Source organism: Bidens hawaiensis, unplaced genomic scaffold (assembly GCF_021521415.1).
Source record: "Bidens hawaiensis isolate Kalapana, Puna unplaced genomic scaffold, B.hawaiensis_p1.1 tig00024848_1, whole genome shotgun sequence".
NCBI classification, from domain to species: domain Eukaryota; kingdom Viridiplantae; phylum Streptophyta; class Magnoliopsida; order Asterales; family Asteraceae; genus Bidens; species Bidens hawaiensis.
Window position 1 is genome coordinate 270,842 of NW_027493943.1, and position 5,588 is coordinate 276,429.

At 38.7% G+C, this 5,588-nt stretch overlaps 1 pseudogene; it reads left to right on the top strand.

The window, feature by feature from the left end:
• Window positions 1–1,686: 1,686 nt before the first annotated feature.
• Window positions 1,687–4,884, top strand: LOC143570201 (disease resistance protein RGA2-like; annotated as a pseudogene).
• The last annotated feature ends 704 nt before the right edge of the window (window positions 4,885–5,588 follow it).

Sequence of the window (5,588 nt, forward strand, 5' to 3'; positions counted from 1 at the left end):
AAGTTGAGTCGTAAATATCAAATTCTTCCAAGTAAGATGGCATCCGCATATTTATGCGAGGACGAGGACGTAACCTCGGTAATTCACCAAACTCTGGTTCCGTCGATTGGCTGTAACGGAGCTGACTTCCTCTTATTGTTGGTGGATGAGAAGGAGATCTCCAGGGAGATTCCTCATAATTCAAAGTGCGGGCATGAAATCGTTCATCACGTTTTCCGCGCTCATATTCAGCCACCAAACTTTGTTGTTGCACATGAAACCACCCATCGGGAGTTAGCTTTTATCTTGATTGATGGGATCTCGCCATGTCAGATTTGCCTGAATCATTTTCCAGATCAAATTCTGACTGGTTTCGGCGAGTCTCATCCGTAATCCGTCTGAGATTACCCAAATTTGAACCTTCCGGTGCCGAGCCACGCCCCATATCTGTGGGAGTGGGACCGGTTGGTGTTGTAACATTCTCTAGGGTAAAACCCCCATGTGTTACATTGGTGATTCTTGACCCCGGAGTTGTGACACGCTCAAGAGTACGTCCACTTGGAGTCGTAATACGTGCAAAAACACTAAGACCCGGAGGTGCTTCTGTGTTAGTTACACGTGAATCAGGTGCAGGGGTTCCCGTCGACCCTTCAGAAAGTTTACTCATATCAAACGAACCAAAAAACCAACGAAAACTATTGTTGTTCTAACACAAAACACGGATGGCGCCAATGAAGAAACACAGATCCACTCCCCGGGTATGGGTCCTGGTTCTAATGAGTCCATAGGGTATAGTACGGTAACTACCAACACGTTATGAGTAAGACTTCCCGAAGTTCAGTGACCGGAACCTGCAAAACAGACACCGTGAGTCTCGTTACAGGAAGGACAAGAGGGGGGGTCTTCCTGTAACCACCCTCCGGCGTGAGAATCAGTAACGTTCGTAATCGAGAAAGTACTGAAGTATAAAGACTAAGTGTAGTCAAAATATAGGTGAGTGAATGAATCCCTCATACCGTTTGACAAGGTATTTATAGCCGAAGGATGATGGAAGATGATTGGGATAGCTTTCCTCTTCTAGAAGACCTTTGATAACTGCCTAGACACGTGTCCTCTTGTGATAGGTTGGGCTATACGTCTCATGTGCATGAGCATAACAACCTGGACACGCGTCACCAGCTGATAGGATGGATCGCGCCCTGGCCATGTGCACGGTTATAACAACCTGGCCAGGTGTCCTTTGTTCATTGGTTAGTATGTCACGTATTCCACAAGTAAGAATCATGGGCTTTCTTCTAGAGAGTACTTGAGTGGTGACAGCTGTCCCGCTGGCATTATCCTCCAGTTGTTTTATGCGGACATATGTCTTGTCCTGCGGATGACTTTTGAGGATGCCTGGATGCTTCCGCGCGTGTTATGAGAACGTTCCTCCTCTATCGTGATATGCGGGTGATCCGTATGTCCTGCGGGTGGCTTATAAGAACATTCTCTGTGACCCGCGGGTGGTACTTAAAGGTATTTGGGTCTTTTTGGTACCCTACCTCTACAGTTGTAAAGTTATATTTTTGATTTCTACACTTTCTTGCTTTGGTTATAATGGAACACACAGCTCTTTCTTGCTTTTGTTTTTGAACACGCAATTCTTGATTTGCAAACAGCTTCCCGTGGCATTAAAACTTTTGATTAAAAGACTTTGAAATCTTAATCATGGGAGATGTGGCGGTTTCAGCCCTTGTAAAGCAAGTGGCGGGACACCTGAGTTCTATATCCATTAAAGAGTTCGGTCTACTTTGGGGATTCAAGGATGATGTTTTGGCTCTCAAGGATGATTTCGAGCAGCTTGAAGCTGTTCTTCAAGACGCAGAACATAAACACATCAAGGAAAAGGGTGTAGAGTTATGGCTTTGGAGTCTCAAATCTGCATCATTGAAGGTAGCGATAAGCACGTTTTATTGTTTAGACTTAGCATGAACATATATACTATTTGTGTTAATATGTTTGTATTAATACATTAATAGCATTACATATTAGTTTAACCTAAGTTTGGCAGTTAATTATCCCCTTGAAACCTTTGTGACGGTTAATTCTGGATAACAACGTACGATTCCTAATAGCACCAAATGCCTATAAGTATGTATTCATCCTGTAAACAATTCACCAAGTATTATAGTACATCTGTTGTTTGTTACATTGTTGTTAATCACACACGTGTACACTCAATCAAATTCGTTTGTTCTTGATCGTCAATATGTTAATTCCCTAACAGGTAGAAAATGTATTGGACGAGATCTCAGCTGAAGCTTTACTACAACGCCTACACAAAAGAAGAGGCATCAAGTACAGGGTAAAGGACTTCTTCTCCCTCAGTCATAATCAACTTATTTTTCATGTTAGGATTGCTCATGAAGTTAAAGCCATAAGAACAAAACTAGATGCCATAACATCTAGGAGATTTGTTTTAAATTTGACCCCTGGCGACACAAGTCATGTAGATGTGGGAATGGAAGGTGAGATGCCAGTTAGGGAAACTGGTGCACTTATACATGCTTCCCTTGTATTTGGAAGAAAAGAAGAGACGGAGTTGGCAATTGAAAAGATATGCAATAAAGATATAGGAAAATGCGAGGATGGCGAGGTGCGAGTGTGTAGTATATGGGGTATGGGAGGTGTGGGTAAGACAACTTTAGCTCAATATAACCATGAAAGGGTGGGAAAAGATTTTCCATTAAGATGTTGGGTGCATGTCTCTGAAAAGTTCCAAGTTAAAGTGATAATAAAAAAAATCATTGAGTTCATAAATAAACGTGGTACACTTACAGAGCTAAGTATGCTGCAAGATACACTTCAAAGCAAGTTAAGGGGTAATAAATTTTTGATTGTACTAGATGATGTTTGGATTGAAAAGAATGAAAAGACCAAGTGGGAGGAGTTAAGTAAAACATTAAGTTGTGGGGCAGATGGAAGTACTGTTGTGACGACAACACGATCACATATAACTAGTCGGATGTTGGCTAAGGTCCGCGAGTTACAACATGAATTGGGATGTTTATCAAAAGAGGATTCATGGTTATTGTTCAGCAAATTTGCATTTGCACAAGGAAGAGAGGGAGATGACGTAAGTGAGCTAGAGCCTATTGGAAGGAAGATAGTCGAGAAATGTAAAGGACTACCTTTGGCAGTAAAGACACTGGGTAGCTTAATGTGGTCTAAAAATAGTGTAAGCGATTGGCAACGTGTGAAAAGCAACGACATATGGGAGTTGCAAGAAAATAATATCTTGCCTGCATTGAAATTAAGCTACAATAACTTGCTTCCACATTTGAAAAGATGTTTTACTTACTGTTGCATGTTTCCCAAAGGCTATGTAATGGATAAGAGTTTAGTGATTCAGTTGTGGGTTGTTAACGGTTTCATTCCACCCAGAGGAGCAATAGATTTGAATGTGCTCGGGGAAGAATTTTTTGATTGTTTGATTTGGAGGTCCTTTTTCCAGGTTGCTAGTAAGGATAGATTTAAAATGCATGATCTGATACGTGACATGGCACGACATCTGATGAGACATGATTGTTTAATCCTGGAGCTTGCATGTGATGAGGTAAGAATCCCAAATGAGGTGCTTCATTTGAGCTCGTCACGTCCGGATGAAAGCTTTATTTTCTCGTCGGGCGATTTAGGAATGTTAGCATCATTAAGGTCAGTATTCATGTTCAGAGAGTTACGTTTACCTTACTTTAGGTACACATCCGAACCAGAGTATAAGTTTGGTGAAATTTTCAACCAAATGTATCTAAGGGTGTTATACTTAGCCGGTATAAAGTTAATGACATTGCCTGGACCAATTTTTAAGCTCAAATATCTGAAATACCTATATTTATCACATTCAAGCATAAAAGTTTTACCTGAGTCAATTATGTATCTCCAAAATTTGCAAATGCTGATTTTAAGTTTTTGTACAAATCTGTGTAAGTTGCCTGAATCAATTTGCAAAATCAAACATCTGAAACACCTGCATTTATCAGGCTCACGCATAGAAGTTTTACCTGAAGGTCTAAAATACATGACTAATCTTCAACATTTGGATATCAATCTTTGTAGATCACTCAAGCATTTGCCACTTGGAATCAAAGAGCTAACTAGTCTCTAAATACTTCCATTGTTTCCCGTTGGTGGCGAGACTGGGGCCAAAATAATTAAGGGAATTAGGGGATCTAAATCTTCTTGAGGGGAAGTTGGAGATATCAAGACTTGAGAATGTTGAAGGTTTAAGTGAGGGCAAGAGTGCCAATCTCAGGTGCAAAAGAATTCTGTCGGTTTTAGAGTTAAGTTGGTCAGATATTAATGACAGAGAAAGTAATGGGGAAATTTTTTCATATGATGAAGAGGTTCTGGAGGGACTAGAACCAAATCTATTTCTTAAGAGATTGAAAATATATTTTTTACTTCGGAAAGTCTATTTCTCCAAGTTGGATGGCCACATTAAGGAATTTAGTTGAAATTAGTTTTGATGGTTGTACGGATTGTGAGCGTATCTCAGGACCTTGGAGATTACCCAATCTTCGGGTCATTGAGTTGTCGTTCATGCCTTCTTTGAAGTGTTTGCATGAAGACGATATAAACATGTCAGGAGACATCAGGATATGTTTCTTTGTCTAGAAAAATTTAACATTGACAGTTGTTGGAATTTGGTTTCTTTGTCAAGCAACCTTCCAAAACTCAAGGTTTTAAAGTTATTTCAATGCAATGAATTGGTTTCTCTACCGGATGAGATTCACAGTTTCAAGGATCTGAATCAACTTGTGATATACAAGTGTAAACATGTAAGTGAAAGGTGTAAAAAGGAGATTGGTGTAGACTGGCCTTAAAATTTCTCATATTCCCAACATTAGAATTGATCACCCTATATAACATTAATCTCTTCCTTTCTATTTCTTCTTGACTTTTCCTTTTTTTATTGTAAAATATTCAAGTTCATTCCTGAAAACGATACATATTTGGTTTTGCATTAAAATAAAAAAAAATGTACATTGCTTTCAGTACTTTTACCTTTCTTAAATACCATTATATTATATATTGTCCGAGATTATATGTCTAATTCTCGTTTGTATCGGTTGTGATGATTAACTTGATTACAAATAACCTTTATTTATAACCCTTTAACATTTAAATTATATATACTGCTATGCAAATCACTATTAATAATATAATAACTTTACATATTCTTTTTGAACGGCTAACGAGTTCTCCAAATAGGCTATTGGCTAAATCCATCATATCGGAATACACTCGTCTTTCAATTTGTGAAAAAACCCTCACCTAAGGCCAACGACCGTGAACACTCACCTATGACAGTGCGGTGAGATAAAAATAACTAGTAAACGTACCTGCTATCCATAAATAAATCAATATCAAATATCTACAAACATGTATCTTATTAATTATGTCACTTTTATTTAAAATTAATAATTAATATGTAAGATATGCAAGAACAAAAAAAGACTAGATAGGCTAATATGGTGGTAAGTGTTTCCAATCATTTTTCTTTACTAGACAAAATGGCAAAACTATTCCTTTATGTTTGTACGTTTTTTCAATGGTCGTCCTTTGGCAAA